Below are 13,040 nucleotides of genomic sequence, written 5' to 3'. Positions count from 1 at the left end.
TGACCAGCTGTTCAATATAGAATCTGGACCAAACTTAGGTTTAACTCAGACTTTTTTCTGATATTCTGTTATTTTTGTGTGCTCCATATTACCATTGACTTCTCAGAAGTGTCTATAGTCTTTTTAAATAGATTAAATGATGCTAGCCAATGCCAATTTAATTCGTCTGAGTTATTTTTCAGCAGACCATTTATTGTACATTGAGTGCGCAGCTTGATCGAAAGAGTGATTCGGATCAAATACTGCCTCCCATACTTTTCAGCCATCCTTGCAGAGGAGTTCCGCAGTCTTCTTTTAAGCCTGAAGTGGTCTCGTGTAATGAGGTTGATGTAAAAGAAGGTTTGCGTCACACTCCCTGAGACTACATCCACTGTCAGCAGTGCAGCATCTGGTAGGTTGCCATGTTTCATTTTTTTTATCCCCAGTTCAATGATTTAGAGTTTTTGGGCTAGAAGAATACAGTTTAGAGTTTGGGAATATGTCTAGTCTGAAATGTAGAATGAGTGCCCCCCCCCCCCCGGGTTTGGAAAGGGAATGTTTAATTTACATGATCATTACACATGAAACAGAATGGGGACCACTTTCTAGTCTTGGGGTGACACCTTGGACTCTTGTCAACTGAATATGGAATATACTTTATTTGCATGATAATATTTGTGAAGTTTTAATAGTTCAAATGCTTGAAAATGTCAACAGTGTAGAGAACAAGACAGCAGTTTTTAGAGTTACTTCCCTTTGGCTTACTGGTCAGTGTTGCAGAATTTCAACATAATGCAATTTCTTTTATTTAGACTAGCTGCATCTAATTTTTAATTTTTTTCCTTGAATGTTATTCTGACTGCATAAATCCCATGTGGTAATACATGTAATTACGTGTAATTTCATGTAATTGTGCTTTTTATGTACCCCACCCCTGAATAATCATTTAATTTTGTATTTATGTGTGTAATAATGATATATATGTATATTTGTAAGAAATGTATGATAAAAATTGATGTATAAACATTGGTTTGTGCAATGAATAACTTGTAACACTGATTTTCTCTCATTCGTGCACTAAGGAGGATTTTCATTTTTTTGCCTCCTCTGTCTTCGGAGATGGTGGCACCAGGGCGTCGGTGTCATTTTGTCACTTTATAACGCTGACAGAGAGTCCGTATCCATCTGATCCATCATGACAGATATTTTTCTTCATGATGCAGGTAAAATTATTAGTATACTACAGGCACGTAGCATCGTTTTTGAAAGTGGGGGGGCCAGACCCCTCCAAAAAATCTTGACAAGCCAAAAAAAAAAAAAAAAGGAAATTTAAAGTTTCCAAGAATCTTCAAAATCCTAATCCGTGGGGGGGGGGGGGGGGGGGGGGGGAGTAACTTCAATTTCACTCCTCATTTCCTTATTTTCACTTTTTTTTTACTTACTTCCAAAAAAGTGGGGGGCCAACTCCGTTATAATTTATTTTTTTATATGTAAATTTTAAAAAATTGGTTGCTGCGATAAAAAGTGGGGGGGCCTGGCCCCCCCTGATGCTACGTGCCTGTACTAGTCTCTGTCTCTTTACTGTGAGGCATATTTGTGGTATCAAACCAGAACAATTACCCTTCTAGATTTTTTAACATTGTCAAAAATTCTCTTTTTCTAGGTGTAAATTCCAAAAATTTTACAATTTATCAGTTCTGTTTATTACTTCAATGACTGAGCTGTAATATAATGTCAAAAATATGTACCTCTCCTTTTTCAAAATTACTGTAATACAAAATGACAGGGGGCACCTGCTAGTTCTCTAAGCTGCATTAGACTGGGGGGTGGTGATATTGTTTGCACCTGCTCAATCAACAGGAAAGGCCAGATTAGGATTAATTGGCTTATCAGAGTCAATAATGATTAAATTTTCATGATGTGAATATTTTTTACTTATAAGTCAATATTTAGCCTGTTTAATTTGCATAATTCACCAGGTTTTCATCTAATTTAAGAGGTTTTCTCAAATTCTGGGTAGAATCCACCCTTATTTAAAAATTTATCAAATTTGTTCATGATACCCTTAAATACATTTAAACAAACATATTCATTCCGTTTTTCCAAGTATTTTATTTGTTAAAGTCATTAAAAAGCAGTCAATTCATCTTGAGTCTCACTGTGAGCCCACTCTCATTACAGCATTTGCCGAGGGAGAGAGCCTGATACTCAGACGAGCACAGCATAAATATAAATCAAGATCCAGGACTCAAGTTTCATACACAATTAGAGGTATGTATAAGGTTCATGAAAAACACAAATTTGCCTAATTCTGAGGTGAGTAAAATTATGAGTATAGGAATGAGAGTACCAATGCACCGGATGTTGACATCAGAGAAGTGTTAATACAAGATTGAGCCGCGCAGAAAAAGGTATGGCTAAGGTGATTGGATGAATTTATTGCTGAAATAATGATTATTTCAAAGTAAATTTATCACTGTTTAAAATGAATGATGGATTGAAGAAGTACTACAAAAAGTGAAGAAATAAGAGGGGTTAAACTAGGGGGTGGGTGTCAATTTTGGGACTTGGATTTATTTGCTGCGGATTGCTGTAAGTTGTAAACAAGCTCAATTTTGACCTATAAACACCATGGGACCCTATGTATTTCTATTGATTTTGTGTAAGTGCTTGGAATGAACTTTCAAATGTGAGCAAGGATATGTCTGTAAGTATAATAGCAAACTAGCCAGGTGGGTTTAGGTTAACATTGAGCCCTATGGGAAATGAATTGGTACTCTTTTCCCTATATACTCTTCCTTGTCCGCGCCCTGTATAAAATCACGTGATTGGTTTAAATAAAAGACAAAACCAAACATTCCGGGTATAATCTCTTTTGAGAAGTGGACAGGCATAGCCTACATGTAACTACATTCAAAGCATTGGGAATAATCTATGGAATTTATGTTATAACCAAAATTTTATTTCATCTGTTTTCACTAATTTTGGCAATATATGAGCACTGAAATCACATACATGTCCAAGACCAACTTTGTTGTCGATATCGACGATATCGACAACAAAATGACGATATCGACATCGATATCAAATTTTGAAAAATGTTAAACCAATTATGATGTCGCTATCGACGATATCGACAACAAAATGACGATATCGACATCGATATCGAAATTTTAAAAATGCTAAACCAATTATGATGTCGATATCGACGATATCGTTCACAACTTGATGATATCGAAATCGATATCGACATACAATGATTAAGTTGCAACATCGTCAAGTTGTGAACGAAATCAAAATCGATATCGACATACAATGATTAAGTTGCAAAAACGTCATCAATGCGCGTCACAGATGTTTCTTTAAAAAATAAATTCTAATCTCTCATTTTTGTTTACAATATTTTTATTTCTGATCCCAAAAAGTGATATTCGTTATAATAATCTAACGTCTCAATCGCTTGTTATTCTTAATAATTTTGTCTTCATTATACATGTTACACATCGTCAAATGAAACAAACCGTAGCTTGCGTAAGTCATGTGTTTTGTTGCATGCTTGAATTTTGATACCAATTTAAAAGTCTGTTCACACGCTTCAGTGTTCAGATTGCAGAACTCCGGAACTTTGTGTGGATTTACGTTCTGCTTACACCATTGCAATGTAATCTTTTAATTATAACATTTCTTTTTAATTTAATGGTTGTAATATGTGCATATGCCGTTTACGTAACTATAAAGAGTGAAAATGCTCTAAAAATAGAAATATTTTCTTTTCAATTTCAATTTTATGATATTAAATTACCATGGGATTTCAGGTTATTCTATGTAGTAGAGAAATTGCATGAAGGAGCATCTTCTTACACATACGGAACCCAAGGACTGAGCATCGCGAAAAAATACTACAACGATCAGCAGACATACCTGCAGACAAATCATCAAAATGACACATTTCTATCAGGTAAGCCACTAAACACAAAACAAATTCTCTATAAAAACTTTAATACGGTTTATGATTTTTATTAATTGAATTCGTTCTCTTACTAGAGTGTCTTGTTTATGTATAATTAAAACACTGTGCACTTTGTAGGACTGATTGGCAAAGCCAAGGGGCAGGTACACAGACTTGCAATGATAATCGAGGCCGTATCAAATGCACAAACCGTATTGCAGGAAATTGGAGAGGCAAATATCCATAAAATTGACGAGGAATTCATAAGGAAAGTTGACATCCATTTGAAGGAAACCAGATATGCCAAAGTGATATCTGAATCCTCCACAATAAAAAGTATTGCTGTAAATAATTATTTTCTTCAGCAAAAAAAAATCTGCATGCCGGGTATTCCAAAGACGAAGATTCAGTACCAGACAATTTGAACCCAGCTCTCACAAAAAAATCCTGCTTTGGCCAGGAAAAAATGTAAAATGTCAAGATGTAGCGCGCTGCTGCCGATCAAATGCAGAGACAATAAAGTTTCACATGAAAGAGCTAGCAGCCATCGGTATTGGAGGAGTCAACTTGGAAAAGCCCATTGGAGGGGGTCGAATAACCGTTGTGTTTGACAAAAAAGATGTGCCCGATTCCGATATGGAAGAAGCAATGGAGTTAGGGGAAAAGCTGGTTCGTTAAGGTGTCAAATTCGACGAGTACAAATCACAGTTGGAAAATAACGAAAATATTCTCTGTCCATCAAAGAAACAAAAAAACATGTGAACACTTCAATAACAGCATGCCCTAATTATGTTTATAATTAAAGAGAACGTTTAAATTCACAATCTTTTTGTATTAATCTTTAAAACTGAATTGGTTTTCCAATATTGAAAAATTAAATAATAGTTGAAGTTTTCACAATGCTGAGTACGTAAACCTTCAATCCCGAATAATACAATACATATATAATGAATATAAACAAAAATGATCATACAGTCTTATTAATTAACATGCATGCAAAACGTTAAGATAAGCATGGTACAGTTTTCCAAAGTACTTGATTACCTTGTGCACATATGCAAATCAATACGATATCCGAGATCGTTAAAATATGGTCAGTTGTAGTTTTCTATGCAAAAGAATATCGCTACGATATCACCTATCAAAATAACACATGGACAGCTATCATTGTGAACAAATGCGTCTCGATATCGATACGATATCAACATGGATATAGACAACTTCAGTTGTGGACAACGAAAATCGATATCGATATCGTTAGATATGAACAGCTGTAGCTGTGTACAAATGCGACACGATAACGATACGATATCGTCGATATCGACATGGATAAAGACAACTTTAGTTGTGGACAAAAACGATATTGTCGATGTCGACATGAATCTGAACAACTTCAGAGAACAAAAAAAATCGATATCGATACGATATCGTCGATATCGACGATATCGACGCTAAATATGGACAGTTTTAGTTGTGTACATTTGCATTATGTTCTATATTATCAAAATTAGTGAATCGATATCGATACTACATCGTGTCTTTGACATAACTCTGAAATCACCCCTACTACTAGTAAACCTTGAACATGCTGATATACGCTCTGCAGAAATTACAGAACAAGGTGATGGAAAATATTTCATTTTACTGAGATACCTTAAAGCTATACACGCTATAATTTGCGTCAATTTTGAATAAAGAGGAAAATGTATGTGTTTGATTACTAATAAAAGTTACCTTTATTCTGTTAATTATAATGCTCAATTCGATCACGTAACAAATATATCAAATATTAAACAATTAAAAATATTTATTTTCCTGCCAGGAAAGTAATGCCTCCTCGTGAATATCAATCTATCACGTGATATCGACAGCTAAATTTAGCCTATCGTACCAAAACTGGTGAAGGGTCAACATCTTCATAATTGTGATTGTTTCACAAAGGAAAGGATATTTTCAGTAAAGCATAAATTTGTCAGATATCCGAGTACAAACAAAAGAAAAAAATACAAGCCTGTGAGTAGATATGAATACTTCCTTTAAAAAAATGACGTAGACCTGTGTTTTTCCCCTATGTGCTATTTATAGATCCTATAAGTGTTAAGGTATCGTAAATGGCAAGCGTATTTTACTCATTATACATGTATGTATTTCAAATTAACAACTGTTAAGCATATTAAAAATCAAGTTGGATATTTAATTAGGCAAACAATAACGACCACCTAGTTCTCCGCGGACATGCGCAATGAGGTCGGTTTGCTCTTCCTTCATCAATATTCATGAAAAGGTATATTTTCCTGGCAGGAAAATAAACAATTAAAAATCTATATCTTTGTAACGAGATGGAATTCACCCTTGTAATTTACAGATTAAGGATAACTTTTATAAGTAGACAAACACATGCGTTTTCACTGTCATTCAAAATTGACGCAAATTATAGCGTTTATAGCTTTAAGAAATGATTTTGAAGATAATTTCTAGAAAATGATATTGTTGTTTTTTCTGTGAGTTAGCAAAAAGCGCACAAATGTAAATATAAAATTATACATCCGCTGAAACTTTCTCATTATTTGACAAAAAAAAAATGAAACAAACCACAAAATTACCAGTCTAAGATTTATCTTTATTATCACCACCTACACTACCTCAGAAAACTGAGACTTAAAGTGCTTTATTTCCGAATAAGCAAATTTCTTCACAACTTGTTCTATTTTTTGTTTTAATTTTACCAAAATCTGTTGCTATCTTCGTAACATCATTGTATGGTATAAGGTTAAGTGACGCAAAACATTCATTTGAGTTCTACTTTTTTTTAAACAAAAAAATATTATTTCCTTTTAAGAATTTTAAATCAGCCTTGAAATTTTATTTTTGATGGTGGAGTTGTTTAGGAGCGGTTATTACAAATAAGGAAGAAGCGAAAGTAAACACAACTTTCGCTGGGAATTTAAAATGACCAAAGGGCTTAACTAATGCAGGAAGTTTTATTTGTTATTTATTGATAAATCAAAAGGTAAAATTATCAAATGACTGGGTTTAATCTTCCTTGTTCATAAAACTAATGAGTTTATTTCAAAGTATTATTGGACCGCGACTGAAAGGCGAAAAAAGGTTTGGAAAATAAATCTCTCTCTCTCTCTCTCTCTCTCTCTCTCTCTCTCTCTCCATAAATACACAATTTTGTTCTCATCAATATTTATGTGGAACGTTTTCAATAGATACTTTTAATATAAAGTGAAATTCTGGCAATATTATTTTGATAATATACATTATTATATTATTTCAATTTCAGATGTTTATTATTATCTTCTTTGGAATCATACTGTTCATTTGCGTGAATGGAAATCACGAGCCATGTTCTACAGAAAGAAATTGCACGTGCATATACAACGGCACTTTCATCTTTGCAAATTGCAGCGGACAACATTTGACAGCAACTCCAAATTTTACAAATGACGTCACACAAATCGATTTTGGATGGAATGATATTAAAGATTTTCCCATGCATTTGCCAGAAAATTTGACATTTCTAATTTTAACTGGAAATTCCCATTTGCGAAAAATCGAAGCAAATGCGCTGCAAAGATACCAAAAACTTCGGCACGTCGTCATATCGTATTGTAATCTTCAATATATTGAATCGGGAGCATTTTCAAACAAAAGTGAACTAGAACATCTAGACATCTCAAATAACCCGGAACTTACCCTTTTGGTTCTTTTAAACGTCACATATGACATACAAAATTCTAATATCAGAACTCTACTTCTTGACAGACTTCAATGTATATATGGCTTAACCAATGTTTTTCGAACCGAGTATGTCATTCATCTTGCGAATACCTCTTTAGAAGTATTGTCAGTTGCCTCCAACAGAATAGCCTTCTTTCAACCTTCTGTGTTGTTGAAGTTACCCAAAACGTTGCAAGCATTACATGTTGGAGACAACGATTTGAGCTTCGGAACATACCTTTTTCGTTTGGGTAGTCTTAAGATGTTGAAAATACTCAATGTTACATTTGAAAACAAGTTTCATCTTCAAAAAACCATATTATACTACTGCAAGGATACGAAAATACCGAATTGTTCTTCTGTGACTGCCCCAAAAACCGACCGTTTACTGACACGTGTTGCAGAAATGGAAACAATGATAAATAAACAAACTGCAGATATCGGCGACCAAGTTGCAAGTTTAGGGGTATATATAACCAATTACCTACCTCCAAATTTGGAAAAACTGTACTTTCATGATAACATGTATAAAATGGAAATAAATCGGTACCATTTTAATACTACAAACCGCAAACTGACACACTTGTTTTTACAGAACAATATTTTCTACTCATTACAAGGTCCATTACGTGGTCTCCAAAGCGTCCGTTATCTGGATTTGTCAAATAATCTTTGTGTTAAAATATCAAACGAATTTTTCGATGAATTTGGTGGACTTGTTTATCTGAATCTTTCACGAAATGTGCTAGGCAGCTGTATTGAAAGTGATGTGAAAGGAGAAATATTTCGACGGCTTAGGAACATGGATATACTGGATTTGTCAAAAAACCAAATTAGAACCCTTCCACGACTAATGTTTCAACATATGATTAATTTATCGACACTTTTTCTCCATTACAATTCTTTGAAAACTTTTGATATTCTTATATCACATATGCGAAATCTTTCATTGATTGATTTATCAAACAATCAAATTACGTCTCTAGATCCTTTGATATTTACACCCATAGAAAGATTGATTCAGAATTACGGACAGCTCAAAATGAATTTACTCCAAAATCCACTCCAATGTGGCTGTCTTGACTTGGACTTTCTACAACGGGTTTTACGTTACAAAGATCACTTTCTGTACTTATCAAAGTACAACTGTACTTCAACAAACTCGACTTTAAAACCGATATAGATGGAGATTAAGGTACCTATATTATCTTGCAAAGAGACGATATACAGAAGTTCAGCACATGCACATGGTGAATGATGATGAGACATATCGCTTCGATGCATTTGTTTCGTATGCCGAAGAAGACCGAGAATTTATAGTGAACAAACTTAATTTTCTTGAAAAAGAAAATGGCTTAAGAATTTGCATTCACTGTCGGGACTTCATTCCTGGAACTGACATTGCAGACAACATAACCAACGCTATTCACACCAGCAGACGGACGGTGTGTGTTCTGACGCCATATTTTCTTGATTCTTACTGGTGTATGTATGAACTAAATATGGCAAGAATGGAAACAATATACTCAAGAAAAGGACAAAATATATTGTGTTTGATTATTTTGAACAAGGACGTTTTCAGAAAAGTTCCATTTAAAATTCTGGATTTATTGGAAAATCAATCCTATTTAGAGTATCCTGACAATGATAATGACCATGTTTTATTCTGGGATAAGCTTTGTGAAACTTTAAAATCCCCCCCACAGTAGTCTTTGCTAAAATACTACATGTATATTAGTACACTGTATATACATACAGCATGGCATATAAACTATTTTATGTCAATCTCTATATCTCTCTTAACTGGCAGACTGTATGAATGTTAATATTTCTTTGTGAACAGTGAAATATATATAGACTTCCGTCAAAGGGAACATTGAAACACCCAAATTACAGTTCAATACTTTTTGCTTCCTACGCATATCATATATCAATGTTTCATGCAGTTTTACCAACATTAGATAACCTAAACATTAACTAACCTAAAAGGATAGGATTTGCTTTTTCAAGAAAAAAAAACAAGCTAAGGCTTTGATGCAGAACAAGTAGATGTTGAGGCATGAACAAAAGTAGTCAAATTTAAACCAAATAAATAATTTTATTAATATAATAAATAGTAAGGTTTATATTTTCTGCTATTTAAGCATTATCAATTTAGAATCAATATGATATGCATTTTCTTCTAATAAATTTTGAAATATAGTAATACATAATTTCAATACTGAGTGTATACTTTGTCATCACTTAGGATCATTAGCTTGTAAAATGGAAGCAATTTTATATATTACTTAAACATTTATCACTTTTGAGTTAATCAGCTCCTTTTGATATAGCCCAAAGTTGTTGCCTAAAGTAAAAAAGTTGAAGATTAAATCTTTAATTGCTGTTTTATATCTGTTAATTGTTTTACTACGTTAGCATATGAGAAAACTTTTTCATTGAGAAATTGTTTTTTTTTTGTTCAAAGTGCCTTAAAAACGATCATATCAACGCAGAAAGTACGTTGACTTGGTCCAAAATTCAGCACAATTTTGGATTTTCATTTTCACCCAAAGTGCGTTGTTAACAGTGGACAATTCTCATTTGTCATTATTAATGAAATATTATCAGGTTTCAAGGAACGAGGAAATAAGATATTTATACCAAACGAAAGATATTAAAAAAGATTATACCTGCAACTATTTCATTCCGGCAATTTTACGTAAAAACAGAGTCTATACGGAAGAAAAAAATTAACAAAAAAAACCAAACAAAAAATATAACAAAAAACTAGAGCAAAGCTCGTTGCAAAGCAACGAGAGGGTCTTCCGTTAATGTCCGAAGTAAAGCCGGAAATTCCTGTAAGAAGCAGAACTCTTAAACCAAAAACAAAAGTAACTTAAATAAAAAGATGAAAAAATCGAATTATTCCTGGTACGACTTAAAAAAATCCGAGTGATTTTGAGTATGAATTAACAAAAACCTTTCTGATTTCAAGAACGACTTGACACAAAAAAATCCGAATGTGTTCAAGCACGACTTAACAATTATTTTTGGTACGAATTAATTTTACTTCGAACATTACGCTATTTTTTAAACCAAGGACGCGGAATCAAAATTTCCGGAAAAATCAATTTTTAAACCCCGATATCTCTGTAATGCATCGTCCGAATTTCAAACGGATTTCAGATTTGAATTCACCATGGCAAGTTCTATAAGACTGTGGTATTGTCTTATTTTGTTCCAAAATATGAAAATTTCCAAAAATTGGAACTGCTATCGGTTTTGAGCATATATATATATTTATTTTTATTAAGTCAATACAGAACAAAAGGTATATAATGAAATTTCTGTCTTTTCTCATGAGAGAGAGAGAGAGAGAGAGAGAGAGAGAGAGAGAGAGAGAAATAAGTGAAACATTTGAAGCAGAACATATGAGAGCATATACCTATACCCCGTTCTATACTGTAGACCCTCTTTGTACAACTCTGTCAAAAAATCTGCACAATCTACTAAAGACACTGAATAGGGATCTGTATTCTGTTTAACACCACAACTACTGAACTTTCTGAATTTACAATCGTAGTCAATCTATGTTCCTTCTCTCCATGATGCTGATAAAAGTTAAGCTAGTTTCTTTAGAAATACGTTGATAGATGCCATGTCGTTAGATCTGGATGGTAAATGTTTGACCTTGGTAGAAAAAATTCCCACAAAATTGACAATGCATCTATTGCTAGTGCTTTCTGATCTGGAATCAAAGAACAATAAACCTGATCCTTGTGAGTCCGTTTCGAAGCAAATAGATCTATCATTGGGTTTTCTCCAAGAACTAAAAACTAAATTTACATGTTTTCTTCTTTTTCTTGTAGAGTATCCAGCAAGCAACCGAAAGATTGTTGAGTATAACAGTTTGACACAATCGCCATCTTAGATGTCACTTGTTCAAAGTAGCCTAACTTCTCAACTGCTCTGAGAAATGTTATATAAAGTTTAGGTGAATTTCCAAAAGCACCTCCCTGACCGTATTTCTTGATAAGTAGTGACTCTACAGAGTCATCTAAAGAGGCCGTATTCAAAAATACCTTTTTATCTTTATTAACTGGAAACAAACTCTTGTAACTGTCTTTATATGCTGTAAGTTTGGAAGGTTTTTCTATTCTCAGTGATTTAATGATAATTTCTTTCTGACTTAAATCCAGACACAGACCAACGTCTGTATTGTCTGTCGAAATAGCATCAGATCCAAAAATTGCTATTTATTTACTTAAAACTGTTTTCTTATTTTCAACAGGTTTTGAATCATAGTATTTGGAAAAAGTTATATTTAATTTAGTTAAACTATATTCTTGAACATCGGATTTCTGACTCTGACAAGTTTCTCTTCTAGATACATGGCTTTTTTGTTCAGGTAAGTCAACTAAAAATCTTATTTCTCGTCTACTTGTGATACTTGAGGCGCATCTGAAATGCACTCTTGTGTATCGTGAGTATAGCCCGTCAAAACGGCCGGATTTTCTCTTTATCTTACTTCATGCCCGCCTCAGCGTCCATATTATTCACAGAAATATGAGTACCTGTAAAAACTTCGGATTCGTTTCGCACAGGAAAATTGGTTGTACATCTTTGTAGAATTTGGAAAATCTGGTCTATTTCATGCGCGGATCTAGAGGGGGGTTAGGGGGGTCCGTACCCCCATGTAATATTCAAATTTCTTTAAATTACATTATACATATAACAAAAATATGCCTCGAACCCCCCCCCCCCCCGACAAACTGAAATAACCGTTGGACCCCCTCCCCGGAATTTTTTTTGTCCCATTTGCTCTTCTTGACTAGCCAATATAGCTTTAAAATCGTTCAATTCCTCTTTCGCTTTACCGGTATATCTTTTCCCACTCCTGTTATCGTTGTATTCATTAAGGATATTTCTTTTATATCGTCATCTACCATTTTGATAAGTCGATGCCGTCAGATTTGAACAATAAAGTAATTAGAGAGAGAGAGAAAGCAAGCGTGTCTGTGACTAATTTAGGTCTATAAAGCGCTTTATTGAATGCGAGTTGGCTGTGGTAAAGGGAAATATTAGTAAATCCATATGTATATTTCTAGGTGGTAAATAAAAAAAAACCGAATGAAATGAATATCATTGTTTGATCAAGCAGTAGAAATTGAAGTTGCAAAATATACCTATATTGATATAGTTAATTGACAACATTGACGAAATTAGAATTTATTCTGTGGTGATGTGTGTAACTCCACCAATTGTTTCCTCTTTTCTTATATTATAGCCAAATGAAGAATAACATCATGTACCATAGCATAGCATTGCAAATTCCATGTCGTTCGTTCATTATAACATAACAAACCATGGAATATAATATTTGTGAGAGCAACAACAGACTTGA

At 33.7% G+C, this 13,040-nt stretch overlaps 1 long non-coding RNA gene and 1 pseudogene across 1 annotated transcript; both read left to right on the top strand.

The window, feature by feature from the left end:
* On the top strand, positions 1-4,742 carry LOC128184915 (uncharacterized). Its single transcript, XR_008243790.1, has 5 exons — positions 1-391; positions 1,062-1,202; positions 2,161-2,250; positions 3,795-3,937; positions 4,067-4,742. It is a non-coding gene; the product is annotated as an uncharacterized LOC128184915 (long non-coding RNA).
* A 2,153-nt stretch (positions 4,743-6,895) lies between these two features.
* Positions 6,896-10,009, top strand: LOC128184650 (toll-like receptor 4; annotated as a pseudogene).
* The last annotated feature ends 3,031 nt before the right edge of the window (positions 10,010-13,040 follow it).

Source organism: Crassostrea angulata, chromosome 5 (assembly GCF_025612915.1).
Source record: "Crassostrea angulata isolate pt1a10 chromosome 5, ASM2561291v2, whole genome shotgun sequence".
Taxonomy (NCBI): domain Eukaryota; kingdom Metazoa; phylum Mollusca; class Bivalvia; order Ostreida; family Ostreidae; genus Magallana; species Magallana angulata.
Note: the sequence above shows the minus strand (reverse complement) of the source record. Positions and strands in the feature narration are given on the sequence as shown.